Source organism: Lepidochelys olivacea (assembly GCF_965140295.1).
Source record: "Lepidochelys olivacea isolate rLepOli2 genome assembly, chromosome: 10".
NCBI classification, from domain to species: domain Eukaryota; kingdom Metazoa; phylum Chordata; order Testudines; family Cheloniidae; genus Lepidochelys; species Lepidochelys olivacea.
The window spans coordinates 9,320,027-9,329,209 of NC_140420.1; the positions used below are offsets into that span (position 1 = coordinate 9,320,027).

General features: G+C 51.6%; 1 pseudogene across 1 annotated transcript; it reads right to left on the minus strand.

The window, feature by feature from the left end:
- Positions 1–415: 415 nt before the first annotated feature.
- On the minus strand, positions 416–1,519 carry LOC311526866 (urotensin-2 receptor pseudogene; annotated as a pseudogene). Its single transcript has one exon. The product of its transcript is annotated as a urotensin-2 receptor pseudogene (transcript).
- Between the last annotated feature and the right edge of the window lie 7,664 nt (positions 1,520–9,183).

Consider the following 9,183-nt stretch of genomic DNA (forward strand, 5'->3'; position numbering starts at 1 on the left):
AACTGAGGCATAGTGCTTGTGCCATGTAGCCTTCTTTTCCTTGCCACACCGACTCAAAATGAGTGTTACATAAACATAATGTAGACCAGAGCTGCTACTGTAATGATCGTCTACATGTGTAATGACCTACCAGCACCATGTGCGGGCAACATGGCTAGAACTCAGGACTTTCAGCTCCAAAGCCTGGGCTTCTACCATGTTCCCAATAAGTAACTTGGTTAGCTGGTAGCTGTAGTAGGCTCTTATCCTCTATGTGGATCGGCCACCAGAGGGGAATATGTTGCTCATACCTAGTGTGTTACATTTGAATGTAATTTCTGGTGCAGCTGTGCCACACAGGTGGTACCAAACGTAAATAAAACCCATGAGCATGAACCATTAAATAATTCCCTTCCCCTTCACACCGACTCACCTTTCACAGAGTGCAGACATCCTCATTAGTGAGCCCTGTGATCTGAGCGATGGCTATGGATTCTGTATATGCGTGGCTTCCAGAGACCATGGACCTCCTCGAGGAGTGCCTCTTGGGCTTTATCTTGGAGAGGTTGATGCAGTTCTTCTGGCGACTCCTCAGGTACTCTTTGTAATTCTTGGAGAGCAGCGTGTAAAGGAAAGGGTTAATGCAACTGTTGCTGTGGGCCAGGCAGGTCACGATGAAATTGATGTAGACCATGGTGGTGTTGGTGCGATTCGCTGGCTTGTAGTAGTAGATGCTGAGCAGCTGCCAGAGCCAGAAGGGTATGAAACAAGCCCAGCAGGTGAGGACGATGCTCAATATCATGTACAGGGTGCACCAGTTCATTTCCCTGGTGGTGAAAACAGCAGTCTGAGATCTCTAGTGTGTCCTGGCCAATTTAATGTATAAGTAGCCGATGACAAGCCCAGGGGCCAGGATGCAGGTGTTAAAAAGGATGGTGAGGTTCACTTTGTAGGTCTCCATCTGCCAAGTGGGGTGGCACATGCGCTTGGTCACCCCGCCCTGGTCGCTCAGCCTGAGGTCTATGAAGATCATGGTTGGGAAGGTAAGAAGAAAGGACATCAGGCAGGTGACAGCCCTCCGGTAGTCTCTGGATCTCCCAATAGTGTCTAATGGCTTGACTACAGCTACACCTTGACTACACCTTTCGGTGCTCATGATGGTGAGGATGAAGATGCTGGTGTGCATGGTGAGGAGGTCCAGGCAGAACAAGACCCTGCAACCCACATCTCCAAAGTACCAGTCCTTCACGAAATATGTGCAGACCACGAAGGGGATGGTCGACAGGTACAGGAGATCTGCCAGCACCAGGTTGACAATATAAATGTACATCGAGCCAGTGAACGTCATGGAGAGATTCACGACCACCACCGTGTAGATGCTGCCAACTGTGCCCACCAGGCGCATCACGGCCAGGATGCACCCCAGGAAGGAGGTGACCAAGACATCACTGGTGTCAGCGAGGACTTCAAACGTGGCATTGGCATGATCCATGGCGTTCTTAGGGTGGCAGGGCACAGAAGTGCATTGACCCAGCTCCATCTCTCTGCGATTATGGATTTTTCCAGCCCCAGAGCATAATAATAGATGCACTTAACTGTGAAGATGTCGTGTTGAGACGCTGTCGTCAGACGTGCAGACAGATTCCATACAGCTGAGCAGACAGGGCTGCGTTAGATACAAAGGTCCCTGTCACTATGACAGCATCATTCTGATTTTTTGCCGGTGCCCACAAATTTACAGCCTCTAAAAAAACAATTGCCACTCTCCCTCAGCGTTATGTTTCACCCTGCAGAAGACAGCCTTCAAGGACCACAGATGGAAGTGAAGATAGGAGTCCGTTATCTGCAGACAGCCGTCTTCAAGTCCAAAGGCTAAAACCCCTAATGTATATTAAAGCTGTAGCTGGCAGATAGATGGGGAAGCGATCGCTCTCCTGGAAATAATCCTGATGCAGCTGCCTGTCCAAGCTGTTTTCCTTCCCCTGAAAATTCAGGCATTTATTTACTCTGATTGCCTTCTAAGTGGTCCTTGTGACCCTGGGGGCTTTTAAGTTGTCAGCAATTGAACTGAAGCTGCGAGCAAGAGTTGCTCTTCTCCTGACCTGTCCAAAGTTCCCTGGCATGTAAAATGACAGATAAACAGTGGCCCGAGTGCTGTGCAATAGGAGCTGATAGCCTCCCAGAGACAGAGAGGGAGAGAGAGATGTGAGGGTGATCTGCTCTCCTTGCAGATGCTAGAATGTAAATTGGAAGCAGTGTTGGTTTAATTCCAAGGCAGATCTTAGCTGCTGTTAACAAAGATAAGGCTGGACCACTGAGGGGTCCCTGCCAGTCCTCAATGAGGTGGGTATTAGGCTCTGGGCTGAGAGCAGAGCTGGGATGATCTGTTCCAGCAGACGCCTCTCTCTCCCCATGCTGGTAAATCCATGCATTTTCCAAGAGCTGGAGCTGGAGAGACGTGGGATCTGCTGCTCTGACAGCCCCCCAAGAGGTGGGATTTGTCCCTTTTCGGAACAGAGGAGAGGAGGTAAAACCAGCATTGACACATTCTTCCCACACGGATGCATGCACACACCTGGCACCTCCTGCTCCCTTAGCAGCGCTGGGTGTTGGGCTCTGCCTCTTGAAATGTATTTCTACAGGGAGATCTTTGCTCCTTTCTTTCTAGGCTCTTGCACTGTAATTTTAATTTTGCACAGCTCTTCCTTTGTGCTTCAGGGGGGCGCTGAGAGGCTAATTCCGCTGTGCAAGATGCACATACCCTCATTTGATTTGGGCATGGTGGGGGGCTATTTTTAAATCTGCTGCCTCTCAGGATGGAGAGGTATTGAACCTGCAGCTGGAACATGTATTCCAGGAAAAGTGAGCAGAGAAGCATGAAAAGACCAAAAGGAAATGCTGTCTAATGCCTCATTCCTGTAATAGGAGGGCCATAAAAATCAGAAGAAAAGGAATGGCATAACCCTAGCTAACAGTGGCATGAACAAAGTGTGATCACTTACATTTCCACAGTGCATTTTATAACAAAAGATTGCCAGAACAGATTAGATGAAGATCCCCTTCCTTTGTGATGGAGTCACCTCTGGGGTGGAATGCATCAGCTGCTTAGCAGCACACAGCAACAGCATGTAATTGTTTAGGAGAGGAAGCGCAAAATAATAATGCTGGATCTAATTGCCGCGGCTGTTTAAGCACATGGTGTGTCGTTATCCCAGTTTGTATTTTGGCAGGATACTGGGGCTCCCAACTCTGGCGAGACGGTCTGGGGCATCCTGGGGGAGTCCGCTCGAAGGAAGAGAACCCCCTCCCCCTGCAGCAAGTCCCTGACACTGAAATAGTGCTGCTGTTGCTCCACATTAGCACTGGTAAGAAGTGCATTTCTCCCACGTGTATTGATTACGGCATGAAACTTTCAGCCACATCCTACATACAGGCTGAGGCCATCCGATACAACCATGCTTTGGCCATTGTCTCAGTGAGTGCCTTGCACTTCCTATATTATATCAGGGATCCCTAAAAGGTACGTTGCCCTCACTGAGTGTGGCATCTATGTAAGGATGGAAGAGAACCCCAGAAATTCCTTAGTCACTGGTCCGCTACGTAATAAATATTACAATTGTTAAAGCCACAGTGGCAGGTTGGGTTTACAAGACATCCTGGGTACTGATTTAAAGTGCAGCTCTGCTCTGAGGAGTGACAGTAAAAATGGCACCATTGCATCTCCATCGGGTGTGGGTAATTCCAGACCAAACAGTCACTTTAAAGGTAAAAAGATTTGTTTTTCCTTCGCTGCCAGTCTGAGATCTGACAGCCAAGCAAGACTGATTTTCTCTCTCTCTCTCTCTCTCTCTCTCTCTCTCTTTCTCTCTCTCTCTCATATACTACACCCATCTCTGTAGTATCCGAGCACCTTCCACTTAAAATCAATAGCAATAGCAAAGCCCTTAGTCGACTTCCTGGAGTCCGTAGCACTTTTCCCTTTTTGGAGACAAAACTGCTGGGGGCAGGATTTTCTTTTAGCTGGCCTTCAGAGGTAGAAGCTGTGTCCGTGTTGTAACCTTCTCATACACTGTTGCCAGGGAAAGGTGGTGCAGACTGTATCAGGTCCTTGGTGGAATCTGTGCCAACTCCATTACAAAGCTGTAACTCACCAGAACTTAGCAAGCAAGTCTGCTGATGTTGCATGAGAAGGCACAGAACCCAGCTCCTCTCCTCTGGCTGTAGTGGCTCTAAACGGGTGTAAGGCTGCTGCGGTCTCTGGAGTTGATAGTTGTGACTCTGGCTAGGAGCTGGGGGAGAACCAGACTTTTTGTTCTGCAGGAAAATCTGCAACACTCAAACGAGATTTCCAGTCAGAACGGGGGGGGGGGGGGGCGGGGGATGGAAATTTCCCATAAAACAAAATTCTGGAAAATAAAGTTAATCTTGGGTCGATTGAAACATTTTGTTCCAATTTCCAACGTTCTTGTCAAAGTGTCAGGCCACATTTACAAGATAATTTTTAAAAAAAAATTCTAAATCAAAAGTTGTTTTGAAATGAAAAATCAAAAACGTTCTGAAAATCTCAGAATGGAGAGCTTAGACCGTATCGATCATTTTTAAAACATTTCCCCCCCGATGAAATTTTGTTGACACCGACACATTTCCACAAAACGTTTTGCTTTCAGCCAATTGGCATTTTCTGACAGGATATCGTTGTCGTGAGCCCAGCTCTGCCAGGATTTGCACAGAGCTGCTGTGTTAGGAGGTCCCAGTTTTCGTCACTTCTCAGTGTTGGAGCTGAACTTCAAGGGGCCTGGTTTGAATCTGCAGCAGATGGATCTCAGCTTTTCCCCCAGGCGCTCCAAGCCACCCAGGGTTTCTTGTAGTTTCCGAGGATTGTGAGCGTGGGGTCATGGTGCAAAATCCCAGACTTTGCTTAGGTACTGCTCAGGGTATGGCTGGTGCTGGGAGAGGGCACTGCGGGTGGGAAGGGTGCCCAGGGCAGGTGCTGGGCAAGGCTTGTGCTTTTGGACAGGGGGTTGCTGCTGGTTGTTTCTCATCTCCAGCCCCACAGCAGGAGCAGCCTCGGGGGATGTCTACAGTGCAGCTGCAAGCCCACCTGACTCCCTAGGTGTGAGAAGCCAAGCTGTGATGTCCAGTCGGATGGCTATCTTTAGTGTGCTAGCTTGGACCCCACTAGCCCAGGTTGGTCTATCCAGACTGCAGCATTGACTTATCCTGGTGCAACACTTGGTCTGCACACCAGGGAGGGGCAGGAAGGAGGGCTGGGGAGCTGGCTACTCTGGGAGTGCAGGAGAAGAGACCAGCAGCTGTAGGAAGTGGGGGATGGGGAGGGAGCTATTACTCCCCTGCCCCAACTCCCACAAGGTTTTGCTTTTCCTTCTCACTGGGTGAGGTGTAATCCAGCAGGCAGCCTCTGGTGACCCACCTGCAGGTCCCCCCCTCCCCACTCAGAATTCCTGACCAAGCCCAGGGCTACTGGATAGGAAATTGTTACTGGTTTGAGCGTATCACCCAGGAGCTCCAATCCCAGCCCAGGCCCCATTGCGCTAGGTGCTGTGCAAACGCTAAACAAAGAGACAGACAGTCCTCTGCCCCGAAGAGCTCGCAATCGAAGTCAAAGGTGGAATCATCTGCCAGCAGCTGGATTTTCCATGCATAGACTTTTCTGAACACTGTCTCCTTGCGGGCTCATCCCGTGCTTGGAAGCCAGCAAGAAGCACGTTGACACGTTCTGGCCAGTGGGCTCCACCCCAAAGTAGCAGCCGGGCTCCGTATCCGCAGCTGTAACCGACGGCAGGCCCAGGAGGAGAAGCTTTACATTCTTTCTAACAGCAAATGCCCTGCCCGGTCTCCCAAGTGGGTGGCCGGTCTGTGCATGAAGCGTATTGCAAAGTAACTTTGCCATGCACTGAGTGGAGGCCCTGCTTCTTCCGTAGAAAGGTCTGCAGCTTCTGCTGCTGCCAGGCTCCCTGAAGCAGAGGCATCTCAATAGCCCTGAGGCTCTTCCCTTCTCCTGGGATTTCACCGCTTCAGCCTGCAGGATGCGCTTGGACAAGGGGCTGTGGCCGGAGGGAATTTCTCCTGCGGTGAGTTAATAGGCTCAAGTTTCAGTTATTGTGCAGCAGTCAGAACGTGCCGCTGTCTGCAGTGCGCCGTTGTCGTGTGCTCTAGGCCAGTGGTTCTCAACTGTGGCCCGCTGGGTGCTTGCAGCCCAATCAGCACACAGCTGCGGCCCATGTGACCTCCTCAGGGCCATCCAGGCAGTATATCTATCGCGTGGATGCGGCCCACGTAATGCAGAGAACCGCATATGCGGCCCACAATGGTAAATTGGTGGAGAACCACTCTCCTAGGCAATTAACCTTCCCCGGGCTCAGGCGCTCTGGTGTTTGTTCATTACTGGAGGAGAGCCAGCTTTGTCCACCAACTGGGGCTCTTTGGGTCTGTTCCATCTGTCTGCCACAGGGCTGAACTGAACCCCCTGGCATGAGCTTGGGCTTGTTGTTTGATTTATTCTTTTGCCAGGCCTATCCATGGCTCTAGGTGCGCTAACCGGTGCTGAGCTCTCTGCTCGCTCCAGGGCCGACACCACGGTCACCACTGGCCCCCTTCTCGATGGACTCCGCAAAGGGCCATAAATGGGCCATGAAGAAGGACTTATCCTGCCCCCCAGAGCTGGTCCTGCCTGCTCAGGATTGAGGCACACACATGGGGGGAAGCTAGCACTGCTCACCCTGTCCCCCGATCAGTGGGGAAAGAGGGGATTTAGCTGCCAGTGCTATGAACCTGTTGTTTTTTATGGCTCTGGATGCTTACTGCTCTCCAGTCAAAGTGCAGCTGTCCCATGCTCTAGTCACCCTTGACGACCTTTAAAAATATACGAATAAATAGACCCCTCAGATCAAATCAAACCACATGACAAAACTCTACCTCTCTTAGGTATCTACATGGCCCCCTTATCCGAGTATCTGAGCACCACATAATTGTCAGTATATTTATCCTCGCAATACCCCTGTGAGACAGGGCAGTGCTATTATCCCATTGTACACATGGGGAAACTGAGGCACAGAGCAACTAAGTGACTTGCCCCATGTCTCACTCATGTCCAGATTAACCAACGTGCGCTCGGTGCCCTGGCACGGGGTCCCCACCTCAGGAGGGCCCCCTATCACCAGAAAAAGAAACAACAGTAGTGGCAACAAAGCCCTGAGTGGCACCAGGTCACAATGCCACTCACTCCAATCTCGCCCACACACATCCCCCTGCCGGGACGGAGGGGTGGCTGGGCCAAACCTGAATGAGTGGTGCTGTCATCTGGCACTTGGCCTGCACGCTTCTACCATAACCACTAAACCATCAGGCTCGCACTGAGCCCCATAGCGAAGAACATCTGTGCTTGGGGGGGAGGTGGGACGCTGAATTTTTGCCTCAGGTGGTTATTGTCTTTTATCTCACGTTGGCTATCCAATTGAAGGAAGATGAGGGGGGCCAATTTCCATAGTACACAGCACCTCAAAATTCTTTCATCTGGGCCTGGTCACACAGAGGCTGTAGCAGAGCCGGCAATTGAACCTGGCTTGCCTGTGGTGGGGGGCTAGCACCCTAACCCCTTCCCCACACCATTCTTCTTGTGGGCTGTGCACTATGCTCTGAAAGTTAACAGCCGGGGAAGTTACGGACTCTGGAGGGGAAGGAAGTTCCAAAGGAAAGAAGGAAAAAAATAACTAATCCTTGTATAATTTATGAATCTGAGCCTCTTGGGGCAGGGGAAATCATCTGGTTGGCTGGACAGATTTGTTTCTGCAAAGAGGACAAGCCCTTTCCAGGATGAACTTGCCCTGTGAATAGGGTGGGGGAAGGCACACCGGACGTGTTGGGTTTGTCAGCATTTGTGGCTCGTACCAGCTCTCGGCTGTCCCTCTCTGCCCTGCCTCAGTGGAATTCTAGCTCCATATGCCCGCTTGCAGCTCTCACTAACACACTCAAGGCTTTCTCTTTGAATGAGCGCGACACATCCAACCCTGTGCGGAAATACCCAGCTATAATTCACAGCGTGGCTGAGTGGCGAGAGAGAGGCGGAGCCTTCAGCGAGCGCTGCCCACCCCGTTCTGCAGGCGTCCAAGGCGCACTGCCCTCTGCGGGGTTGACCTTCCGGCTGAGGGGTTGGCATTGATTTTTTTTCCCCCCCAGTGCCATGGAACTGCGTTCTTTGAAATCTTTCCGGGGCTTGATTCCCCACCTGTCTCGTTGGCAGTGGCTCTGGCCTCAGCAGAAGGGGCTGCCTCTGCTGAATGAGGGATGAATCCTGGCATGTGGCTAGTGCTGGTGTAGCTTAGTTGGGCCTGATGGGGACAACATGGGCTGCTGGTCCCTGCTGCTAGGGAGGGCTGATGTTCAAAGCCGCATTTGTGAAACCCTTTTCCTCGTTTCGGCCCACATCCCCGTCAGCCAAAGGCTGGAGTATGAATCACTGAGCCCTGGCAAAGCTCCTGTAATCCTTCTCTGCTGCAACCGGGCAGCTTAAATCACAGGCTAAACCCTCGCGTTCCCGCGGGCAGAGCCATTGTTCCCAGGCCCCTCTGTTCTGCTGCATTGTTCCTGTAACGGCAGCCACTGGACTTGAGTGTGGCCCAGTCAGTGAAGCCCTGGCCTGTGTCATGTGACTGGGGCCAGGCCATAAAGAGCAGCCTCTCGGCAGACACCTGTATGCCCGGGCCTTGGTCCCAGCTCGATGTATGGCTGGCTGCAGAGCAGAACGGCGCGTATTCATGGGAGACTGGCACGTACAGCAAAGGGGCAAACTCCTGTGGGTCTTTGGCCAGGCACACGCCTGTCAGGCCTTCCCCACCAGCCCCAGCATGGCTGTTTTCCTACCCATGCCCCCTCTGCCATGGCATAAAGCCACCTAGGGGGAAGTATTGTCACTGCATAGTAGCTCACTGCCCAGAGCGGGGAGCTAGCCACATAAAATAAAGTGTAATGCTCATGTATAGGGGTTTCCACCTGCTCAGGGGAAGAGCCAGGAATGACCATGGCTCTTCCCCTGAACTGCCCCCACCAGGCCTGACTGTTGGCTCTCCTCCAGGGGCAGGGATGGGGTCTATCTGAGCAACCCCACCACACCAGTCAGCTGAGCCAAGGCTTTTTAGCAACAGCCCCTCCTAATAGCACCCAAGCAAATAAATATCCCTTGGAGCA